This window comes from Gossypium hirsutum, chromosome A01 (genome assembly GCF_007990345.1).
Source record: "Gossypium hirsutum isolate 1008001.06 chromosome A01, Gossypium_hirsutum_v2.1, whole genome shotgun sequence".
NCBI lineage: Eukaryota > Viridiplantae > Streptophyta > Magnoliopsida > Malvales > Malvaceae > Gossypium > Gossypium hirsutum.
This window is the reverse complement of record NC_053424.1, coordinates 31,277,069-31,303,780: the sequence shown is the minus strand read 5'-3', so window position 1 is coordinate 31,303,780 and position 26,712 is coordinate 31,277,069. Positions and strand designations below refer to the sequence as shown.

General features: G+C 36.1%; 1 non-coding gene across 1 annotated transcript; it reads left to right on the top strand.

The window, feature by feature from the left end:
* The first annotated feature begins 22,066 nt into the window (after window positions 1-22,066).
* Window positions 22,067-22,173, top strand: LOC121208195 (small nucleolar RNA R71). The gene has a single exon (XR_005903145.1). It is a non-coding gene; the product is annotated as a small nucleolar RNA R71 (small nucleolar RNA).
* Window positions 22,174-26,712: the final 4,539 nt, after the last annotated feature.

Genomic DNA, 26,712 nt, shown 5'->3' with positions numbered 1-26,712 from the left:
CGGATCAATCTTTAGTATACCCCGAAAAAAAGATCAAGATTGTTTTGGTAAGAGTCGATAAATTTATTTTTCCTACTGATTTCATTATTCTAGATTTTGAAGCAAATAAGGAAGTGCCAATTATCCTTGGGAGACCTTTCCTAGCCACAGGAAGAACGTTAATTCATGTGCAGAAAGGAAAACTTACCATACGAGTTCAAGACGATTAGGTAACTTTTAACATTCTTAAAGCGATAAAATTTCCTGATCCGACTAAAGAGTGCTCAGTTGTGGAAGAAATAGAAACCTTGATTTCTATGGAAAGCCATCTTAAAGAAGATCCATTGGAGAAAGCCTTAGGGTTTGACCCTTTGAAGGATGAAGAAGGTGAAAAAAACATGGCTGTGATGGAAGCCAACTCGAGGAATTTTATTCAATCTACATGGTTTGAATTGTTGGAGTTGAAATTCAAAGAATTTGTGCAACCCAAATTGTCAATAGAAGAACCCAAATTGTTCTACTTAGCCTATGATTATTTCAGCCAAACTGAAAAAAGATCAAGAGAAGTAATTAATGTTTGTTCTAAAGAAATTTAAGAGAGCAATTGGTTGGACTATAGTTGATATTCGAGGTATAAGCCCTTCATTTTGCATGCACAAAATTATTCTAAAGGAAGGTGAAAAAGCTCGAATTGATGGGAAAAGGAGGTTTAATCCTATTATGAAGGAAGTTGTGAGAAAGGAATTGATCAAATGGCTAGATGTAGGAATCATCTATCCTATTTCAGATAGTTCATGGGTAAGTCTGGTACAGTGTGTGCCGAAAAAAGGTGGAGTTACGATTGTTGAGAATGGGCGTAACGAATTGATCTCAACAAGAACTGTTACTGGTTGGAGAATTTGTGTTGACTACAAAAAGTTGAATAAAGCCACTCAGAAGGACCATTTTCCGTTGCCTTTTATGGATCAGATGTTAGATCGATTGGAAGGTAATGAATTCTATTATTTTTAAATTGTTATTCAGGATATAACCAAATAGTTTTCGTTCCGGAAGACTAACATAAAACAACCTTTACTTGTCTGTACAGTACGTTTGCTTTTAGGTGAATGCCTTTTGGTTTATGCAATGCACCTGCAACATTCCAACAATGCATTATGGCAATATTGACTGATATGGTTGAAAATTTTGTTGACGTTTTTATGGATGATTTTTCTACTTTTGGTAACACTTATGATATTTGTTTGAGTAAATTAGCTAAGGTACAGAACAGATGCAAAGAGATGAATCTAGTCTTTAACTGGGAGAAATGCCATTTTATGGTTAAGGAAGGGACTGTCTTAGGGCATAGAATTTCAAAGAAAGGAATTGAAGTTGACAAAGCAAAGGTGGACGTAATTGAAAGATTACCGGCCCCAATAAATGTGAAAGGAGTCAGAAGTTTCTTAGGCCATGCCGATTTTTACCGAAAGTTTATCAAAGATTTTTGAAAGATTTCTAAACCAATGTGTTCATTGTTAGAGAAAGATACAGTGTTTGATTTCAACAAAGCATGTTTAGAAGCTTTTGAAGAGCTAAAAAATGGTTAATCTCAGCCCCAATAATCATTACAGCCGATTGGACCACATCTTTTAAGTTGATGTGCGATGCAATTGATTATGTTATTGGAGCTATGATAGGTCAAATAAGGAATAAAGTGTTCCACCCCATTTACTATACAAGTATAGCCTTGACGGGAGCCCAACTCAATTATACGATAACTGAAAAGGAACTATTTGCTATAGTTTTTGCTTTTGACAAATTTCGCTCATATCTTATAGGAACCAAAGTTACAGTATTTACTAACCATGTGGCCATTAAATACTTGCACACAAAGAAAGATGTAAAACTGAGGCTTATTCATTGGATACTTTTACTTCAAGAATTTGACCTTGAGATCCAAGACAGAAAAAGTGTTTAAAATCAAGTAGCTGATCATCTGTTAGGTTGGAGCAAGATGAGGTAACTCAATCACATGTGCATATCAATGAGAATTTCCTAGATGAGTACTTATTTGAGGTGAGTCGAATTCATGAAACACCTTGGTTTGCTAATTTTGCTAATTATCTTGCATGTGTAATAATTCCTCGAGAATTAATATACCAATAAAGGAAGAAATTCCTTCATGATAGTCAGTATTATTTCTAGGAGGACCAATTCTTGTTTAAACAGTATGTAGATAATATAATCCAGAAGTGTGTAGATGCAAGTGAGATTGTTGAGATCTTACATCATTGCCATTCATCTCCAAGTGGGGGAGACTTTGGTGGTGCATGTACCGCAACAAAGATTTTGCAAGCAGGTTTCTTTTATCCTATACTATTTAAAGATGCTTATGCTTATGTGAAGAACTGTGATAGATGCTAAAGGAGCAGAAACATATCACAGAGGGATGAGATGCCCTTAACAAACATTTTGGAGAGTGAATTATTCGACGTATAGGGCAATAACTTCTTAGGACCATATCCTTCTTCATATGGGAACAAATACATCTTAGTTGCTGTGGATTATGTGTCCAAGTGGGTTGAAGCTGAAGCATACCCTACAGATGATGCTAAGGTAGTCATGCCATTCCTACATAAGCATGTGTTTGCACGATTTGGGCCACCAAGAGCTATTATTAGTGATGAAGATTCTCACTTTTTGAACAAATGGCTTAAGTTGTTGCTTGAAAAATATGATGTGAATGATTGCTACTGCTTATCACCCTCAGTTTAATAGGCAAGTTGAAAGAGTGAACCGTGAGATCAAAGGTATCCTTGAAAAGGTAGTATGCCCTAGCAGAAAAGATTGGTCTTGAAGGCTCGATGATGCATTATAGGCCTATCAAACAACACTTAAGACACCATAAGGAATGACTCCTTATCGGTTGGTTTTGACTCCTTATCGGTTGGTTTTTGGGAAGGCATGTCATTTGCCATTAGAGTTGGAGAATAGAGTTCACTGGGCTTTGAAGAAATTGAACTTTGATCTTAAGCAAGCCAGTGAGAGAAGGATGTTACAACTGGATAAGTTGGAAGAGTTGAGGTTGTTTTCCTATGAGAATGCCAAAATGTGTAAAGAAAGATAAAAAAGATGGCATGATAGTCATATATGACCTCACGAGTTTAAAGAAGGTGAGAAGGTTTTCTTGTTCAATTCAAGGCTGAAGTTATTTCCTGGGAAGCTGAAATCCCAATGGAAAGGATCTTATACCATCTATCGAGTTTATCCTTATGGAGATGTTGAATTAGACGACAATCACGGAGGTAAGTTTAAAGTTAATGGTCAACATCTCAAACATTATTGGGATGGTGAAGTTGAGCAAGTTGAATCCTCGTTCAAATTAACAGACCCTTTATTTTTCACAAACTTGTTTTGTAAATAAATAAATAATTAGGATTTATTTTCTTAATTTAGTACATTTAATTAATTCTGTCTAAGGAGATTGGAACTTAAGCGAGACTACTGTGACCCCTCCAACCTTTCCTGGGAATTAACTTAATGTAATTTATTGAGAAGAAATTTTCTAATTAAGATTTAAAATTTCTTTGAGTTTCATTTGTTTTGTTTAAATTTAAATTTATATGTTAATAAAGGGGGTCGAATTTGGCCCAAGTACTAATCAGTTTCCTTAGTAAGATACAGTCTGAATTTAAGGCACAAAACAGAAAAAAGAGGAAAAATTCCACACCTATTGCCGCCACTTCCATTGCTTGCCACCCAAGTAAACCTAATGTAGCTAAGTTTTTGCTAAATGTTGCCCTAAATTTTCCATATATAAACCCCTCTTCATTTTACTATTTTTCATATCCCTTAAAGTAATTTGCTTAAACCCCAAAAAAATCCTAAACTTTTCTCTTATGCCATCAACTTCAAATCCCGAATGAAACTCTAGTTCTTTTCCCCTTTGCCAAAATCTCCTATTGCCGCTGTAAAGAAATCACTGGGGCATCAACGTCATTGTCGAACGTAGCTGTTATCTCTATCGAACACCATCGTTGCTGCCGCACGTTGCCTCTGCTGTTGCAACCTTTTTACTGTTGCAAGGTTTGCTGAGCAAGTCCTACCCACTTGCCGATTTCTCTTCTTCTCTTCTTCCCCTGTAAGTAAAACTTTGTAGAATTTTTGGGAAAAGACCATGTCTTGCAAAAGAACTAGATCATCAAAGACTACTCCAGAAAACCCAATTGTGATCGATAAAGAAGTGAAAGAGAGATTTCAGTCAATTTTCAAGCATCAACCTATGATGCCAGAAAAAGGTTTTAACTTGAAGAGTAATGACTTGATGGTTGTCCCTGTGCCAATTAGAAAGACAATCAATGCTCTCAAGTGGGAACGATTTTTTGATGCTCGTTCAAGAGTTCTATACAAGTTTGACCACACAAGATGCCACTAAGGTCATCGTTTGAAAGAAAAATGTATCTCTTACCTCTAAGTTCATGAATGATTTGTTTAACTTACCTAATGTTGAAGAAGATAAGTACTACCCTTTGATGAACAACATCAATTGGGATTTTCTTCAACAAGTGCTTGATGTTGTAACAAATTCGAGATCCCAATGGATTATAAGGAAGTATGAGAGCCATTCTTGCCGAAGGGAATACCTAAAACCAATAGCGAAGGTATGGTTTTATTTTGCTCGCTACAGTTTTATGCCTATCTCACACAGTGCCACCATCTCGATGGAACGAATGATCTTGTAATATGCAATCTTGACAGAAAAGTCCGTTAATGTTGGGAAAATTATTCTCAAGGAGATTTATGATTGTGCTAAAAAGAAGGTAGAAAGTGCTTATTTCCCGTCATTAATTGATTCACTTTGCTTAAGGGCTTGTGTTAAAACACAAGCGAATTTGAAGGGGGAATATGTCCAAGGCTGCATTACAAGTCATGATCTAGAAAGGTTAATAGAGAAGGTGCTTGAGTTGAATTAAGGTGAACAAGAAGAACCAACTAAGCCAGGTACTGAGGAGTCAACAAACGAAACTGAAACTGAATCAGTTTCAAACATTGAAGAAGAAGAATCTGATAAGGAACCAGTTGAAGACCCTGAGCCAAGGGTTGAGCCAAACGAAGAACCAGTCAAGCTAAGTGTTGAACCTGAATATACAACTTCCTTGCCGACTTCTGCAAGTGCTTCAAGGAAATAAGAGTTGTCAATGTTGATGGGTATGTGCAAGTTCATGCACAATCAACAACAAACTGGAAATATGCAAAAATTAGAGATGATTCGATTCAAAATACTTTTAAGAATATCTCTAACACTTTTGTTCCAAAGTTCTTAGATGCTATCTTTGAGACATGGATGGACGATACTGATTATACAAGTGGAGAAGGAGCTAAAGAAGACAAGGGGAATAAATCAAAAGAATAAAAGGGGGGGTTCTTGTCTTTTTATTTATTTATTTTAGGTCTTTAAAAATTTGTTTCTTTAGTAACTAGGATTTAATTTCTAAAAAATAAAACATAGAAAGCATGAATAAATGCTTCCTTTAGAAAGAAAAAGACTAAGTGATGTGGTAATGGGAATGAATATGTCTATGATTTGATTATGAGGAAAGACTTGGTATTTAAGTAGTCTTAATGACTCACCTATCTTTCTTTTTAACCCTACCTAGTGTTCAGTTTTCATTCATTACTTTGTTCTTGCAATGAGAAGGGGGTCAGGCAAATAATTGCTGCTCAAATTTTCAAGTATTTTTCAATTATTTCTTTCATGAGTATGATATAATAAATAGATGTTTAGAGAAATTCTTTGTTAATGAGATAGCTTGTATGCAAGCATGAATGATGATTTTATCTAAATGACTGTATGTTATCATGACGAATGAAATGATTGTATGATCTTAGTCTTCGGTAATGTTTGCCATGAAAACTTAATTTCTTTTGAGATTAGACATGCATGAAGGTTTATATCTTTAGAATTTACTTAGTAACTTTCTTGAGGTGAAATCCTAGGAGACATAATAATCTAAAATGATATAGGCACCATTTTCTTTGAATCGTTTAAGCCTTTTCAAGCCCATCTTATGATATTAGACCCTTGAAACTATAATTTTAAGCTTAAAGGTATGTTTATTGCAATGAACCTACATTATAAGCCGCATTACCATCTTTGTAAGTTATACTAATTTAGTGCACCTATCTTAACTTAAGTTGTCTTGGTAATCAACATTTGAGGAAATTTTCATAAATATGTATGTGTTCATGCTTATAAAAAAAGAGAGGGCGAAGAAAAGTTTGCTTAGTCTTCAAAAAACAAAAAAAGTGTATGAGCTTAAGTTCAAAATAAGTTTGGGGGTGTTCCAAAGGTTCGCCTAAAGAAAAAGGTTGTATTATGAGAAAACCAAGACAAAGTTAAAGGTTAAGATCTTGAAACTGGAATATCCCATCTCTTAAAATCCCTACCTTTGATCGAGCCCCATTACAACCTTATAAAAGACCTATTGGTTTGATGATTATGTCACCTACATTAGCGGAGAGGAAGTCCTAAGTTTAATATATGAAGATTATAAATAAGCCTTATGATTGTTTTGCTTGATTGATGAGAAATTATGTTGAATGAAAGAATATTATCTATGGCTGTGACATATATACATACTATGATTCATGTTGGCATACCTTGAAACTTAGTATAAAATTTTCAAAATGGTTGCAAATGAATTACTTGTTATGAAGAAGATCGATGAGCATGAATTTATTAATACATGATTATGAGGCAATGATTGATACTGCTTACTTTTTTAGCAATTTTGCTTTAGCGAAACCTTGTGTTGTGCATAATCATTACTCGGGATGAGCAATGATTTAAGATTGGGGGTGTGTAAACTGAAAAATATATAGGATTTTTCTTATATAAATTATCAACTTTTTACTTAAATTTGTTGTTAAAACCAAGTCATTGTTTAATAAATTAATGAAATATGTGAAAATATGAAAAAAGGACATAGAAATTATTAAAATATGATTTTATGCTTTATTATATAGTTTTCATGCATAAAATGGCTTATTTTATATTAAATTGAGCATATTATATTTTTATGACATAAAGTGGGATATGCATGATTAAATTAAATAATAAAATATAAAATTATATTTAATAATTCATTTTAAAATATTTCATTTATAATTTGGGTTTTAATTAATTGAATTAAGTTGGTAAATTTTAATCGGTCCTCTAACTTATTGATTTATTTTGGACAGGTTTTAGAGCTTTAATTTGATTACAAAACCGTCCAAATGGAGGGCCAAGTCAACCCTAAATTTGGCTGAATATGGAGGTTCATAAACCATCTTCTGGTTTAATTACACAAGGTCCTTGAAGAGTTGAAGAAAACAGAGATTTGCCTGAAGATTTGCTGGTGACCGAGTCTTAGTCCTGAGTTGTTGTGGCACTCAAATTGACCAAGAAGCAAGCAAAATCAGCCACATTCCCTCAATTCATGGCCGGCCACCCTTGGAAGGAGTTTTGAAAGATGGACACTGTAACACCCCTTACCCGTATCCGAGGCCGTGCTAAGGTACGAGGCATTACTAGAGAAACATACAAACATTAAACTAAAATATGAGCCATAAAATTTTATTCATATTTCAAAGCATTCATTCTCTTACACATAGTCCCTTATTTGAGTCTACAGAGCCCAAAACATACTTTAGAAAGGATTTGGGACTAAACCGAGAACTTACAAAAATCTTGGAAATTTCATGCTTTAAGGCTCCACACGCCCGTGTCCCAAAGTCGTGTTCCATACACGGCTGAGACACATGGTCGTGTCTCTGCTTGTGTGGAATATACCTAGGCTATTTTCCAAGCTTTGGTCAACCTTGATCTCTTACACACTTATACAAAATCAAAAGCATATAACATGATATTCATTTAATGATTAAACATCCTCAATTAAACCACAAACATAGCATTTGTATGTCATCATACATGTGTCTCTCATACTCATTTTACCTTGTTTATTATAGTACCACTTATACATTATACCGAGATTATCATCTTACCAAATATCTTCAGCTTAATCATCAAGCATTCATATTTAAAGCTAGATCATATCTTTATAAAATACCACGATTCAGATGCGCAGAATAACATGTTTGCCTGAAACATTTCAATTCAATTCCATACCCAACAAGCATTACATTGAGACTAGTCATATATATATATATACATGTCATGATACATAACATTCTCTTTTTGTTTTCTTATAAACACATATCATTTGTTTCATTATATCAATATTTCATATACCATAGTTTCCATGTATTCCACATATATTTATTTTCCTCCTCCTCCTCTCCATTCCACATCCTTAATGTATATAGCATTCTTGTAAGTACGATTTCACAATTTACTAATAAATGTTCACATCAAACTGTCCACACGAGTCATAGTCACTTAATTATTTATAATTCAAGCTACAAAGCTCCAAATTAAGATCCATAAATTTCCCCTGAAACTAGACTCACATATCTTTCCACCATAAAATTTTCATAATTTTTGGTTTAGCCAATTAGTACAGTTTATTCATTAAAATTTCCCCTATTTCACTTTCTGATAGTTCTGACCTCTCTTCACTAAAAAATAATTATCTCACAGTACAGAACTCGGATAATTTTCTTGTTGATTTATCTTGAAAATAGACTCATTATGGATTTTAAAAATATAATTTTTAGCCTCTAATTATTTTTTTCCAAATTTTTGTGATTTTCCAAAGTCAGAACAGGGGATCACGTAATCATTCTGAATCAGTCTCAAAAAATCATAAATATCTAAAAATATAGAACTTCTTTGCTTTGTATGTTTCTTTCATATGAAAATAGACTCATTAAGCTTTAATTTGATATCTTATTCAGTCTCTTATTAAATTTATACTATTTTTGGTGATTTTTCAAAATCACGTCACTGCTACTGTCCAAAACAGTTTTATTGCTAATTCACTCTTTCACACTTTCTTTGTATTAACCTCATTTTAACATACATATCACAAATCATTTTCACCACATTTCATACATCACAAGTATAGGCCCATGATCACAAGGTCACCATAAAATCATCCTCATGTATAACTTACTTGTTTATAACCTTACCACATCCTGGTCACTTAATGAACACATCATTCACATAACCAAGTTCCTGCACTTATTCATCACAAAACTCACAAAGCAATACATAGAGAGTCTCCCGTTGAACACTTCGGATCAATCCTCGATACTTGGTGGTTTCAGCACATAGCTCCACCCATCATATAGTTCGGCTCTCTTGTACACATGGTGAACACTTAGTACCACCCATGTGACCTAGCCAGTTTATCTCGTAGCTCTCTTGTCTACATGGTGTCCTTCACTTGGAACCATGCATGCGACCTAGCTACATATATCCCGTAGCTCTCTTGTCTACATGGTGTACACATAGTATCGCCCATGCGACCTAGCTACATCATAATGTCTTGTAGCTCTCTTGTACACATGATGTGCACTCAGCACTATACATGTGACCTAGCTACATACCATCTGTATCATCCAATCTTTCCGAAGGTTCAACTGGGATTTCTCTCTCTTTTCCAACAATTTCACCAATCAAGTAATTATCCACAAACATATTTCCAATATTTTTATAAAATATCATAATACAAGTAATAGTGATGTATTACTTACATATAAACTTACATCTCATTTAATATTAACGCAATAACATTAAATTACACATTGTCTTATTAAAAATCATATGAACTTACAATTTCCCATAATATCCATAATCATAGAAATCACATTTATGTATGATAATTCAATGCACTTCATGTACCATAGACATATTTTTAAATCAATTCATAAACTTGGCACCATAATCATTTAATTTAACATAATTCAATTAATTCACTAAATTTAACTTTCAAATATAAATTACAGCATTATTGTTGTATTATTATCATACCAACTTACATACTTTCAACACCTCGGAGATCATAGTAAATATCAATTTTACATTGAAACATGCATAAATTAATGCTTATTATACATATGAACTTACCTTGATATTAAAACAGTCATTTTACCAATTTTCCTAATTTTCGATTTTTCTCTCATTCTAGGTTCAAATCTCATTTTCCGGGATCTAAAACATCATATTTTACTTATTTAATTAATGTACTATTCAAAACAGTCCTTAACTCAAACTTTGGAAAAATTACAATTTTGCCCCTAAACTTTTGCATATTTACACTTTTGCCCCTAGGCTCGGGAATTAAACTTCACCCCTTATTATTATGTTTTATGACATGATGATCACTTTTCCCTTCTATGGCAACATCAAATTCTCACTCTAACATATACTTATGACTATTAGGTTTTTTTACCGATTAAGCCCTTTTGCTCGTTTTCACTTAAAACCGAGTAGCACAAGTTGTCTAACATAATTTAAAACCTCATATTATATCATAAAACACTATAATACACAAATTTTACCTATGGGTATTTTTCCAAATATGAACCCTAGGTTGAATTATTGCTAGCATAAGCTAAATCAAGTTACCGGGACTCCAAAAACGTAAAGAACTTGAAAAACGGGGTTAGAACGGACTTACAATTGAGCTTGGGAAGCTTGAAAACCCTATCCATGGAGTTTCCCTTGGTATACACGTCCATGGTGAAGAAGATGAGCAAAATTGGCTTTTAATTTTGTATTTTAATTCATTTTACCCCTAAATGACCAAAATACCCTTACTAATAAACTTTCCAAAAATTCCATCCATGTCCAATTTTTGTCCATAACATAGAAATTGGTCAAATTGTTATTTAAGACCTCCTAATTAATATTTCAAATCAATTTCATACTAGAAACTTCTAGAATGCAAGTTTTGCAACTTATTCAATTTAGTCCCTAACTTCGAATTAAGCACTTTATGCATAGAATTTCTTCACGAAATTTTCACACAATCATGCAATCATACCATAGACCTCAAAATAATCATAAAATAATTATTTATATCTCAGATTTTGCAGTCCCGAAACCTCTATTCCAACTAGACCCAATTTTGAGCTATTACAGACACTCCTATTTTTAGAAAACTAACTCCCATGCCTCACCTATAAATAAGAGCCCCTTTCTTACTTTTTCAATCATCCCTCATCCCTCACTCGTTCATCATTCTCTCCATTCTCAATTCTCTTCACTAGCTTAGCCCTCACGCCTATCATCATCTTTGCATAAATATTTTGAGCAAATTAGCCTCTTAAAGAACCTTTGGTCGGCCACCTCAGAGAGCCATCAGCAAAGGAGCAAAGCGAAGGAACGAAGGAGCCCTCATCAGTTAGAGTCTTGGGTGACAGCCACTCTGAATTGGGTTTAATCTTTCTTACTTTAATTTAATTCAAGAATGTTTGCTATGTGTTATTTGTTCTTGTTTACAACAATGATAGCTTAATTTTATTTAAGCTAGGGTGATTACTTTGATTTAATAATAATTATTTGATTCATGCTTATAATATTTGTGCCTCAATCGATCATGTTTTCAATTAAAATCAAGTCTTTATTTCGTTCATACGTGATTGAAATGCACCTTAATTAGCTGAGCGATCCTAACCAGACGACGGCTAATAGATGCATAATTGAAATGTGCATGCTCAATTTAGATCCTAACCTGATTAAATTACAGGTTGCATAACATCCCTAACCAGGCTCTGTTATCTGTATAGTTTTTAGATTTGTGTGATTAAGCTGTTTCAAACCTAACACGTCCCTGTTACCTCACATGAATACTAAGAAACCCTTAGTAAATAAGGATCAGTAAAATGTGTATATACTAAGTAAAGGATTCTGAAAGGACCTAACATGGTTTCCAAACTCATGAAAGATCGAGTTGCTATGGAATGTTTTTCGAATATTGATAAGCATGTTGATAATAATTTGTGTTTAATTAAAGTAATTGTCCTAGTTTATTTATGTTATAATTGTTGCTTATTGTGTTAATTCTACTAAAATATATCTCATTCATATAGTTTGTATACTTAGGATAAATTGCATTAGGGATCATTGCATTTAGTTTCATATACTTAATTTTTCATCACTTCTCAATTTTATTTTTTATATTTATCAAATTGTTAACAAACTTTTACAAATTCCCAGATAGGAAGCTACTTATAAATATTTAGTTGTGTAAGAATGTGACACAATTATGTATCTGCTTCAGTGGTTAAGTGTTCTGGGAAATGTCAGAGAAGTCTAAGGTTCATGCCTGAACAAGTACAAAAAGTTTTGATTTTTAAGGAATAAGAATTGTCTCTAGGCAGTAGGCTTTTAAGTAAAGAAGGGGAAAACATGACAGAAAAGAGCTTGCTAGCCCATGGGATAAGTGGCATCTTGCTAGTGTCTGAGGTCTGAAGTCTGAGTCCTAGTTTGCGCAATGGGGGTTTTATTTTACTGCCTATGTTGTGAGGGTAGTAGAGTTTGACCGAAATACTGCAGGGTTAATGTGGAATTTAAATTGGTGGTTGAGGAGAATATGGTGGAGAGATTTTAGAAGATAATTAACGGAGGAAAATGTGGAATTCGAAATGTGGAAGAGTTAGTGCCAAAATGGTAAGCTAAGCCACTCAGAATTCTGCTTTGGTGGGTTTATTCTCCTTTTTGGCTGAAGTGAGCATTTTGGGGTCATTTTATCTTCTTTGGGAGCCGAATTATGCTTGGAGAATTTAGGGCACTATTTATTCGGGTTTACATTTTCACAATTTTTTCCTCTTTTACATCTTTTGCTTTGGTCGATTCTCTCCCCTTCTCCCTCTCAATTCTTTTACCCTTCCACCTTGTTACCTTGGCCAAATACCTCATCACCCCTCTCTATTTTCTTTTGTTTTCGGTTTTGGCAAGTGCTCTTGGTCTCCTCCTCTCTTCTTTACTCTTTCGGGTATCGACATCTCCCTCTTCTTACATTTTAATACTTGTGTCGTACACTTCTTCTCCTCTTTGCCTCTCATCTTTTAGTTTTTGGGATATTTTTCCCTTGTTGTTGTGGTGTTTCCTTCTGGCCGTCGAATCCTTGGCTTATAGCTAAACACTCTACCTTTGTCGCCATCTCTGTTTAGGCTCGCAGGGCGCGATTATTACATCTTAAGCTTCAGTATAAGTGTGTGCTTTTGGGGGTAGCCGATCATTTTTGTCCCGTATTCTAAGTTTACACTCTCAGTAAGTTACTATACACTTGGTTTAATGACTTGCGAGTATGGTAATAGTAACAACATGTGATTGGAATGCAGATTGTCTTTAAGTGTTGTAAGCGAACTCTTACAATAGTGTTAGTGTGATCGATCAAAGCGAGTAGTAGGTCTCTTGAACAAGTATTGCTAAGGTTCCTTTCAACTCGTTTGTTAGGTATTTAACCGAAGCTTCTATTGTAATAGGTTGGAGTGCACGTGGGCTAGATCGCACGTTTTCGCAACTAGGTGAGCAAACACTGCCCAAATAATAAATCGAAAAAAGCCGAAAAATGTGACGATTGGCGCTACAGAGGCATGTGCTCGCTCGTGTGGTCGTCCAACGCATAAGCGTGGGTGTTAGATTGTAGAGGCCATCATGAGCGATCTCATGGGTTTAGGCCGTTTTAGGTCACGTTGGGCCAGAATGGGCCGTACGGGCCCCACGGGCATGTGGGCCCAACACGAGTAAACTACATGAACGTGTGGAAAATATTGGGCCAGGCCGTGTAATCCACATGACCAAGGCCACATCTGGGCTTTGTGGACCACACAGGCATGTGGGCCCATATGGGCTGCATTATGAGCTTTGGGCCCATTTTTCACTGTTTGACTATTAAGGTTGCACAGTCGCCCGAGACAACTGTGGACCTACTATTGGGTTGGTAAGTATACCTAGACCCCAATTTGATGAAATAACTATTTTTCGCTTATGGGGTAAAATGATTGTTTTGCCCTTATGAGGTAAAATGACTATTTTGCCTTTATAGGGTAAAATGACTGTTTTGCCCTTATGAGGTAAAATGATTGTTTTGCTCTTATGTGGTAAAATGATTGTTTTGCCCTTTATGGAGGAAAATGATTGTTTTTCCCTTATGGAGTAAAATGACTATTTTACCCTTATGAGGTAAAATGACTGTCTTGCCCTTTTGTGGTAAAATGATTATTTTGCCCTTATGAGGTAAAATGATTGTTTTGCCCCTATATGGTAAGATGATTGATATGCCCCTATGTGATGTATGTTCAATTTGGGCACGCGATTTGTAACTGTATTGAGTACATGTATAATGTCATGATATGACATGGCATGTTGCATGGTGCATTGCATGGGGATGGGCTTTAATATGATTAGAGGAAGTGTACTGTATTGGCAGCTCTGTTGGAAATTACTGATGACTCTTAGTCTATTATACTAGTAGCTCTACTGCAAATACTGTTTAGTGCCACAACCAGTGCTACTTCTTGAGTGTAGGGATGGGTGGGTTAATTATATCCCCACAGGGAGTGTAGGGTTGGACAGAGATAGAGTGTAGAGGTTGGATGGGTAGGACTTGTATACTATTACTTCATTGATCACTATTACTGCACTGATTACTATTACTGCACTATTTATTGTTGCTATAACGGGCCAAGGTCTGCACACATGACTGTTTCTGTAATAAGTTGGGCTAAAGCCCAAATTGACATCGTCACTTTTACTAAAAAGGGCTTAGGCCCAGACTGTGTTTGTTTTCTAGCTGCTGCTTATATGGGATTACACATTGAGTTTTTGTAAACTCACCCATCTGTTTATCTGTACAAGTAATCCCCAGACTTAGGCGGGTTGGTGCTGCGAGGGTGATCGCTTGATTTCGTGATAGGTTTTAAATATTTATAATTAATCGTTCTTGAAACTAACTATTATGGCGATGAAGGCAAGTGTACCTATCGAACAGTAGTATAGTTTTATCAAGACAGGATTGTCAAACCCAAAGGAACTAAAAGTACTAGTAATGACTGTCTTCTTATTATCTAGCCTAAAAGTAAAGAGGTTTTTATTTTAACTAACTAATTATCTAAATTAAGAATTCATAGAGAATGTAATTGGGGAATTGCTTTTTGGAAAATCGATTGAATTAAGACAATACCTAAGGAAAATACACCTAGATTGTATTTCTTATTTTGGCTCCAAATGAGACGATTTATTCATTTAACTTGTTCCGTAGAGATCCCTAAGTTATGTTATTATCCCTATTCAAGACTAATAACGTCTAATCCCTAGATTGAATAATTGAGACCTTTCTCTAATTAACAACTTAGGGTTGCATTAACTCAATCTCTAGATCCCCTTATTAGGTTTCACCCTAATCTGGCAAAATCTTGTCACCCTATGTCTAGGCGCGCAATCAACTCCGCTTAATTATGATAAATGTACTTTTAAACAGGGTCTATTTCTCCTCTGAATAAGAGCTTATCTTGAATCAGTATCCTGGGATATCAAAACAAGAATTAAGAACACATAATTAAGAACAAGTTAAATATTTATCATACAATTCAGAAAATAATAACAAGATTCGTCTTAGGTTTCATTCCCCTTAGGTATTTAGGGGTTTTAGTTATAACTAAATAAGAAAACATCTCAGAATAATAAAGAATACAAAACATAAAGAAAACCCAAAACTCCTGAAAGGGAAATTGAGGAGAGATCTTTAGTCTTGACAGTGAATCCGGCTTCTGAGATGGATCAATCGACTTCCTTGGAGTAATTCCTTACTCAGTAATTCCTTACTCCCTATTCTCTACCTCCTTTTTCTTCCTCCTCTAGGGTGTATTTATAGGCTTTGGAAGACCTAAGAGCCTTGAAAATTAGCCTTTTCCGAATTGGACACAACTTGGGCTAGACAGGGACACGCCCGTGTGAATCGTGCTTTGAAACTGCCAAATTGACACGGTCGTGTGGTTTGCCCATGTGAGGAGGTCTAGGCCGTGTTATTTTGTACTTTGGCCCATTTTCTCCTTTTTTGGCCCGTTTCTCGTTCCTTTTGCTCTCCTATGCTCTTCTAAGTATAAAACATGAAATTAAAGTATTAGGAGCATCGAATTCACCAATTCTAATAGGAAATCATCCATAAAATGCGTTAAGCATGGGGTAAAAATATATATAAATTACGATTTATCAAATACCCTACACTTAAGCATTTTTTTGTCCTCAAGCGAAATTCTCAACTCATAATCAAAATAAATTCTCCTTAACTTATAATTTCTATCAATAATATCTCAAAATAATCCATAGGTAATCATATATTGAAAATTCAACTAAAAGAACATAAAAGTTTCAAACATTCCAAGTTGAGTTTTTAATCATGCAAACATAGGTGTCTCCCCTCATCTAAGTAATTACCTTTGATTCAGAATATCACAGAGTTTCACATCCTCACTAAAGATTCACTCAAATCACTCGAGGTGTTTAAGGACAATAAATGAATCACTCAATAGTCAATAATGAAAAGTCATTACCATAGGCTTGCATGAAAATTAAATCTCCATCACTATAATTTAAGATGATACATCAATCAAAAGGTCTTTAGAGGGTTCTAATAAGGCTTGGTTAGGGGGTGTGGTCACAAGCTAAAAGAAAGGGTTAGAACCAAGATTGAGTTGAAAATTTACTTAACTAGAAAAATATTTAATCATCACTTACGTACAACATAACTCCTTCTCTGACTATGGAATTTAAATACTAAAGTTTACAAATAGAATATCACTACTAATATGAATACATGTTTTTTTTAAGAACAAGTTAAATACGAAGTAGAATAAAACTTAGCTAAGCAACTATTTCAATTCCAATCTCGATAAAAAATGGGGATCAAATTAGTTGAGAGGATTTCAACAATAATGGGTTAAGGGTTAATATTAAGGGTAATACAAGAAATGAGTGGGTTAATCCTAAGTGCCTTAATCATTTTGACATATCAAATCAAATGGTATGGTCTCGACATGCATAATCAAGCAAGTTCTAGAATAACAGATCAATACTGCCACACTGAAAGCAATAATAAAAGTGAGCATGAAAGAATTAATAGATGCTCAAAAGGCTAAAAAATCTCACAAAAATTATGGCTTTTTGAAGTTTAAAACGTGTGAATTCCAACTCAAAGTAATACCTAAACTTTAGGGAAACAACCTAAGATTTTATATTGTTAAAAATCAACTTATCATGCTTGATTCTCTAGTGTCTTAAGGTTTAAACAATCAATGCATAAATGCCTATGTTTTAATTCAAGATATATCAATTAAAATCATAAATCAATCAAAATTTATCCTAAATATGATATGAGAGCTTTTCTAGAGAACAAGGCAGTTATTCAGGGATTTTTGTGATAATGAAATAAATACCCCCCACACTTCAGATGTACATTGCCCTCAATGTGCAAAGATATATATTAGAATATAAAAATAAGATAAGGGGAGAAGGGAAACTTCCTGTATGATGAATTCTGCAAACTGGAGTTTTGGAGAGCAATCGGTTCGAGAGTGGAGGAGGATACTCCGGCGGTCGTAGAGGTTCATTAATCCATAAGTCCTGTGCCAAAAGAGTATTATATCTAGTGGTAGCTATGGTCGTGATCGATTAGGACATGACAGTCGTGGAGAACCTTTCCCGGTGGAGTTTTTTAGTTCCTATGCGATGATGAGCTTAAGAGCTCTATATAACTGGGATAAAATCAGGAACTTTTTAGGCAATATTAGGAAGAATAATTACTCATAAAGAAATAACCGAAATTGATAATTAAAAATAAAATTCTAAAATCTAATAAAAATAAAAAGTAGTTTTAATTAAAAACATAAAATAATAAATAAATGTTTTTAAACATCTTCATCGCTAGATGGTTCGCGAGGTGTGACTAGTGATGAGATGTGGAGGTGCTGAAAAATCTACTGCAGAGTAGCATCAATGTTGTCAAATCATTAAAAATGCTACTGCTTGAATTGAGTGAGGCACTCAGAGATGTCAGCATATGAAGCCGCCACATAAACTGGATGAGGGGGTGGTGGTGGCTGAGTCTGTGGGTCCTCGTGCTGTGGAGGGACATCATCAGGAATGTCCTCGTAGGCCTCCTCCTTGATAGATTGGGCAAGATGATATTGGGGAGGGTAGGTTCCTCGGTGCCCCTCAATCATTCTCATGCTAAGCATGCTCGAGATGCCTTATGGAGACATCTGGCCAATAAGGGTAAGGGATGATTCTTGGGCCACAGTGCTGAGGAGCCCGAAGTGTCGAGTCAACCGAGTCACGTAGGGGCCAATGGAGATGACCCCCTTCCTATGCCGCTCCGTCTGGTGCTAAATCGCGAGGGCGATGAAATAGGCAAGGTCGATAACGTGCTCGTGCGACATACACCATAAGAAGTAGGCGTCGTGAGTGTTGATGACGCCAGTGCTCTCTCGCTGTCCTGTAATCGTGTGAGCCAAAATGGCTGTAGGTACCTTAGAGATGGAGGGAGAGCAGATGCCTTGGAGCGGCTAGGATTGTAGGTGGCCCCACCTGGTACTAGTGCGTCCCAACACTGTGAAGGAGAACGATGGATGTGGCGGTTGAGAGTATGTAAGTCATTCTCTTCCTTGAATTTCTCCGTATATAAACCCAGTGTAGCACCGAACTCTAGGAAGCTTAGCTGGCGGACTAACCTACCTAGGCAAAACTGGACCGTGCCGAGATCATCATAGTTCGTCATTACAGTTTGAAGATGGAACGTTGAGCATAGTTCCATTGTGAGCTCAAGGTATGTTGGTTCAATGATCCCAAAGAACAGCTCCCAAGTGTCGGTGGTTAAGAGGCCCCAAATCGCATCAGCCAACTGAACTTGTTCTACGGTAGCCCAGTCGATGTAGAAGGTTGGGCCCTAAGTATTTGGAAAAGTTCTTTTTGGGGCCCTCGGGGGAACTGAAGGAGAGGGTGACGAATTTTCGTGGTTAGACCTGCGGAAGATGACGCTCCCTTTCTCTTCTTCGAAGCAGGGACAGCTGCCTTCTTTCCTCGTGAAGACGACATTATAAGCCTATAATATTAATAATAATAGGTAAACAAATTTGAAAAAGTAAAAAGTCATGAATTTGAACTATTCAGCCAAAAGTACTAATACGAAGCAAAATCAACCAAAATAACCATGAGAATGAGAATAGTAATGTAATGGGTATGAGGTTTTCCTAATATTGATTTAACACGGAATGTATGATAATAGTTATGTAATGGGTATAAGGTTTTCCTAATCTTGATTTAACACGGAATGTATGATAACTAACCTAAGAATGCAAATTAAATGATAGAATAATGAGCAAAATGAAAAATAGTTCAAAAGCTATGAATATTATGTTGATAATAAGCATTAGAAATAAGTAAAATAGAAGTGAAATGAGTAAACAAACGGTAAGGGAGAGAGATTGAGCGTCAAAAATGGAGTGGGAAGCAGCTCACAGGCGTGGTAGGGAGGGCATGTGGACTTGCAGCGGTTAGGGTTAGGGTTTTTGAATGGGGAAGAAAGTGAATAGTGCAGGGTATTTATAGATTTTGGGGCACACGGCCAGGTAATACATCCATGTTCCCCATTTTCAGCCCGTGTGATTCGCGAATTTCAAATTTGGGCGCGTCTGACATTTAGTACACGCTTGTGTTCCTTGGGCGTGTGGGTGCACACGGTCGTGTCACACGGCTGTTTCTGGCTTTGTTCGCTTCTCCCACGCTCGTGTATGAAGACCCACGCCCGTGTCAATGTAACAAGTTCGACCACGGGTGCTAGCCATGGACGTGTCGCACGCCCGTGCTATTTTAATAGGTTTGCCCACAGTTCTTCCACACTGGCGTGTCACACGTCTGTGTAGTTTTGGTAGGCTCGACCACGGCCATGCGGCGTTTTATCATAGCTCGTGTTTGGGGAAACCCTTGCCCTATTTTCATACAGCCCTAAGCACGCCAGTGTGCTTGGTCATGTCTCTGTGAAAAACTATATTCAAGTGTTTTGTTAGTAAGGTAGATGTTGAAGACTAAATTTTAAAGAATTTAATATAGTTAGTGCGCGGGTTGCCTCCCGAAAAGCGCTTATTTATAGTTTAAGCTCGACTTACCTCTCCGTTGAATGATCATGGTGGTTTGAGGAGTTTATACTCTTCATTCCTGCTATTAATCTCATCAAAATAAGGTTTTAAACGGGTGTTGTTTACCTTAAAAGTGCCGAACTTGGGGTGACTTACCTCAACTATACTAAATGGAAAAATAGTAAGTACCATAAAAGGGATTTCTTCATTCAGTGTAGTAGTGACAATGTGAGGATCGGTGACATCTAATAAGACTTTATCTCCAACCTTAAGTTGATTTAGAAAGGTATTGAGCTCGTTCTGTCGTAGATTTGGTTTGTCGAGTGTTCTCGGTTTATGTGTCCACCATTCATCTAGCTCCTCAATTTGTAGCCTTCAATCGTCATGAATGGGTCCTCTACTATTGCTTGAGAATGGTTCATGTACTTCATTCAAACTCATTTAATGCAAAGAAGGTTGCACCATATTGTCAGTTTTAGTAGAATGGTTTAGACGATCACCTTCAATTTCTATTGTGTTGCCAGAATTGCGAGCTTGAAGGGTGATTATTTCGTCTCCCACACGGAGTGTGAGTTCACCTGTGCCAACATCAATAATTGTTTTAGCAGTTGCAAAAAATGGCCTTCCTAGAATTAAAGGAGTGTTGCTATCCTCCTCTATGTCTAGAACAATGAAATCAACGGGAAATATAAATTTATCGATTTTAACTAGCACATCTTCAATAATACCCCTAGGGAATCTTATAGTTTTATCTGCTAATTGAATGCTCATCCTAGTCTGTTTGGGTTTCCCGAGACCTAGTTGCTTAAACATTTTGTAAGGCATGACGTTAATACTAACCTCTAAATCAGCTAATGCATTATTAACATCTAAACTACCAGTTAAGCAAGGAATCGTAAAACTCCTTAGATCTTTTAGCTTGTTTAGTAGCTTATTTTGCAGAATAGCTGAGCACATTGTGTTTAGCTCCACATGCGACGCCTCGTCCAACTTTCACTTATTTTCTAAAAGCTCCTTTAAAAATTTCATTGCATTTGACATCAGCGATAGAGCTTCAATAAATGGTAAGTTAATGTGTAAATTTTTTAAGAGTTTAAGGAATTTACCAAATTGTTCATCTGAGCGGTCTTTCCTTGTCGCGTTGGGGTATGGCACACGAGGTTTATATTCGACATTCACTAATTTGTTTTTATTATAACCTGCCTCACATTGACCTTTGCTTACGACAGCTTTTTGCCTTGATTCATGCTCAAGCTCAACGACTCCTTCGTCATCTTGAATATTAATTGTGTTGAGTTGTTCCCTTGGGTTAGGTTCAGTATTACTTGGCAAACTACCTTGTGGTCTTTCGGAGATTAGTTTGGAAAGCTGGCCTATCTGATTTTTGAGCCATTGGATCGAAACTTGTTGATTCTTAAGTGCTGTCTCGGTATTCTGGAAACGAGTTTTGAACACCGAGATAAACTTTGAGAGCATCTCTTCAAGGTTCAACTTCTTTTCCTATTGGTAAGGTGGTTGTTGGTAGCCTGGAGGTGGTTGTGGTCTTTGATTTCCTTGACCACCTCACGAGAAATTAGGGTGGTTCCTCCAACCTGCATTGTAAGTGTTACTATATCGATTGTTTTGAGGTCGAGGATTATTACCCATGTAATTTAATTGCTCGTTATCCATGTTGTGGCCATAGGGTTGGTATTCTGAATGGCTTGTTCCACCTCCACTTGCTTCGCACTGCATTACTGGGTGAACCTGTGAAGAACTAAGAAAACCATCAATTTTCTTATTCAAGAGTTCTACCTGATTAGAGAGCATGGTGGCTGAATCGATGTTATAAACGCCGGCTATTTTCATTGGCTTTGTCCTCATGACTTGCCACTGATAGTTATTCAGTAACATCTCCTCTATAAACCCATAGGTATCTTCAGGTGTTTTATTATTGATGGTTCCGCCAGTAGCTGCGTTAACCATTTGTCGAGTCGAAGGATTCAGGCCATTATGGAACGTTTGAACCTGTAACCAAAGCGGTAACCCATGGTGAGGGCACCTTCTCAAAAGGTCCTTATATCTCTCCCATGCATCGTAGAGTGTTTCTAAATCCATCTGCACAAAAGAAGAGATATCATTACGTAATTTAGCCGTTTTTGCTGGCGGAAAATATTTTACTAAAAATTTTTTGGTCATTTGTTCCGAAGTAGTAATTGACCCTCGTGGTAACAAATTCAACCACTATTTAGCTTTTTTTCTTAATGGAAAAGGGAATAACCGAAGACGATTGGCATTATCAGAAACACCATTAATTTTAATTGTATCGCATAGTTCTAAGAAGTTGGCGAAATGAGCGTTGGGATCCTCTCCTGCAAACCATCAAACTGAACAAGTTGCTGTATCATTTGAATAGTGTTAGGTTTCAGTTGAAAAGTATTTGCAGCTACAGCAGGTCTAACTATGCTCAATTCAGTTCCTGTTAAAGAAGGTTTAGCATAATCATACATAGTGCATAGAGTATGATATTGATTAACCGCGATTGCAAGAGGTAGTTGATTGTCTTGGTTTTCAGCCATCTCTTCGGTTGGGGGTTGAGTATCGTCCTCTTGCTCGTTCTCTGTGTATCTTAAGCTTTGCCTTATTTCTCTTTGGTTTCTGCGAACTGTACGATCGATTTCTTCGTCAAAAAGTAGTGGTCCGATGGGTTTCTTCTAGTCATAAACTATAAAAACCCGCCAAAAGAAATAAGTAATAATAATAATTAAATTAAATTAAATTGCAAGAAAAATAAATGGCTAAAGTAATAAAAATTAAGCGTTCCTAATATCTCAGTTCCTCGGCAACTGCGCCAAAAACTTGTTCGTGTGATTTCATGATAGGATTTAAATATTTATAATTAATCGTTCTAGAAACTAACTATTATCGCGATGAATGCAAGTGTACCTATCGAATAGAAGTATAGTTTTAGCAAGACCGGATTGTCGAACCCAAAGGAACTAAAAGTACTAGTAATGACTGTCTTTTTATTATCTAGCTTAAAAATAAAGAGGTTTTTGTTTTAACTAACTAATTATCTAAACTAATAATTCATAGAGAATGGAATTAGGGAATTGCTTTTGGGAAAATCGATTGAATTAAGACAATACCTAAGGAAAAATCCACCTAGACTGTACTTGCTATTCTGGCTCCAAATCGGACGATTTATTCATTTAAATTGTTCCGTAGAGATCCCTAAGTTATGTTATTATCCCTATTCAAGACTAATAACATCTAATCCATAGATTCAATAATTGAGACCTTTCTCTAGTTAACACATTAGGGTTGCATTAACTCGGTCTATGGATCCCCTTATTAGGTTTCATCTTAATCTGGAAAAATCTTGTCACCCTATGTCTAAACGCACAATTAACTTCGCTTAATTATGAAAAATGTACTCTTAGACAGGGTCTATTCCTCCTCTGAATAAGAGCTTATCTTGAATCAGTATCCTAGGATATCAAAACAAGAATTAAGGACACATAATTAAGAACAAGTTAAATATTTATCATACAATTCAGAAAATAATAACAAGATTCGTCTTAGGTTTCATTCCCCTTAGGTATTTGGGGTTTTAGTTCATAACTAAATAAGAAAACATCTCAGAATAATAAAGAATACAAAACATAAAGAAAACCCAAAACTCCTGAAGGGGAAATTGAGGAGAGATCTTCAGTCTTGACGGTGAATCCGACTTCTAAGATGGATCAATCAGCTTCCTTGGAGTAATTCCTTACTTCCTATTCTCTGCCTCATTTTTCTTTCTCCTCTAGGGTGTATTTATAGGCTTTGGAATGCCTAAGAGCCCTGAAAATTAGCCTTTTCCGAATTGGACTTAACTTGAGCTTGACAGGGACACGCCCGTGTGAATCACGCTGCGAAACTGCCAAATTGACATGGCCGTGTGGTTTGCCCATGTGAGGAGGTCCAAGCCATGTTGATTTCCTTCTTTGGCCAATTTTCTCTATTTTTGGCCCGTTTCTTGTTCCTTTTGCTCTCCTATGCTCTCCTAAGTATAAAACATGAAATTAAAGCATTAGAAGCATTTAATTCACCAATTCTAATAGGAAATCATCCATAAAATGCGTTAAGAATGGGGTAAAAATATGTATAAGTTATAGTTTATCAGAGGGACTCAAAGGTTGCCATACAATCACATTTACTATTATATTTGCTTTATTTTTATAAGTAATTTTATTTTGAGTATTTTTACTATAATAAGGCCATTATGGATTTTAACTTTAATTTGGGGATTTTCATTTGCTTTGGCTTATAACTACTAGAGATAGGAAAACTCGAGTTTTCAAAAGAAACAATGTTTTTACAATGTAAACGCAAGTGTGCAATTGTTTTGAAAAGCTTCCGCTACAAACGAGATTTTGAAGTTAATAACGTTTTAAAGTAAATACTTTTGATAGCGACGCAAGTTTTAAAATCATCTTTTAGGTCACACAAAGAGGCTTAAAAAAGATTGGGCTTTTCAATGCTTTATGAAAAATACTTTCATGTGACACCGTCAAATTCGGCCATAACGTCCAGGCCGGGTTTGGGGTGTTACATTTAGTGGTATCAGAGCCAGGTTCTAAAACATGGCTGTGGATTTGGGTTTCTTCCAAAACTCAAAATTTTAAAAGAACTATTTTAAACGATTTGAAGTATTCAGAAATGTGATTTTTAAATGTGTGGTCTATCGAGTCTTCGCACTGATCCTATAAGTTCTCTCTGAAATCAGTATTTTGATTTTGACTGAAACTGCCATAAGTAGGATTATTCATACTACTGTAGGTAGTAGACTGTACTGAAATACTCTAATTAGGGTAAACTAGAAACTATAGTAAATCGTAGACACAGATAGACACTATGTTGTGCGGTAATGAAACTCCATACTTTTGATATTGTCTGCATAAAAAATCTGTTAATAAACAAATGGAACTGTAAACTGATCTGCATAAAACTATTAATTTAGATCAAATGCAACCATTTGGCAATATGCCTAATCTGGATGCGAGGATTGGGTTGACGCATTGTCCCAGTCTATCTATAGACTGTACTAGAATCATTCAGGTTAAGATGATAATGTTTTGGAACTAAACTGCACAGCGAGAGCGTAGTGGTGTAGCCTGTGTTATGCAACTAATCTGATAGTTGGAAATTTTGAGGACTAAATTTCTTTAAAAATGGGTGAATTGTAACGCCTCAAATTTTGAGCATAGAAACATTAGGTCTTGAGAATGAGAACAATTATGAAGTTGCTCATAAATAGTTAGTTGGGTAAGAATGTGACACAATTATGTATCTGCTTCAGTGGTTAAGTGTTCTGGAAAGTGTCTGAGAAGTATTGGGTTCAAGCCTGAGCAAGTGCAAAAAGTTTTGTTTTTTAAGGAATAAGCACTGTCTCTAGGAAGTAGGCTTTTAAGTAAACAAGGGAAAAACATGAAAGAAAAGAGCTTGCTGGCCCAAAGGATAAGTGGAGTGCTACTAGTGTTTGAGGTTTAAAGTTCGAGTCCTGGTTTGTGCAATAGGGGTTTTATTTTGCTGCCTATGTCTGAGGGTAGTAGAGTTTTACCGAAATGCTATAGAGTTGTTGTGGAATTTGAATTGGTGGTTGAGGAGATTATGGTAGAGAGAGCTTAGGAGAGAATTAAGGGAGGAAAATGTGGAATTTGAAAAGTGGGAGAGTTGGTGCCGAAATGGTAAGCTAAGCCACTCAGAATTTGGCTTTGGTAGGTTGATTCTTCTTTTCGGCTGAAGTGAGCATTTTGGGGTCATTTTCTCTTCTTTGGGAGCCGAATTGTGCTTGGAGAATTTTGAGCTGTGTTTATTCGGGTTTGTATTTTCACACTTTTTCCCTCTTTTACATCTTTTGCTTTGGTCGATTCTGTCCCCTCCTCCCTCTCAATTCTTTTTCCCTTCCACCTTGTTTCCTTGGCTGAATACGTCATCACCCCTCTCTATTTTCTTTTGTTTTCAATTTTGACAAGTGCTCTTGGATGCCTCTTCTCTTCTATACTCTTTCGGGTATCGACATCTCCCCCTTCTTACACTTTAATAATTGTGCAGTATACTTTTTCTCCTCTTTGCCTCTCCTCTTTAAGTTTTTGGGATATTTCTCCCTTGTTGTTATGGTGTTTCCTCCTGGCCGTCGAATCCTTGGCTTATAATCGAACACCCTGGCTTTGTCGTAATCTCTGTTTAGGCTTACGGGGCACGATTATTACATCTTGAGCCACGGTTCAAGTGTGTACTTTTGGCGGTAGGCCGATCACTACTGTCCCCTATTCTAAGTTTACACTCTTGGTAAGTTATTATGCACTTGGTTCAATAACTTGTGAGTATGGTAATAGTAACAAGATGTGATTGGAATGCAGGTAGTCTTTAAAATTGTAAGCGAAATCTTGCAATGGTGTTAGTGTAATCAATCAAGCTGAGTAGTAGGTAATCTCTTGAACAAGTATTGGCTAGGGTTCCTTTCAACTCGTTTGGTAGGTATTTAACCGAAGCTTCAGTTGTAATAGGTTGGAGTGCACGTGCGCTAGTTCGTATGTTTTCACAACCAGGTGTGTAAGCACAACCCAAATCATAAATCCCAAAAAGCTAGAAAATAAGCACATTGGTGCTACATGGGCATGTTCTATGACCAACGTATAAACG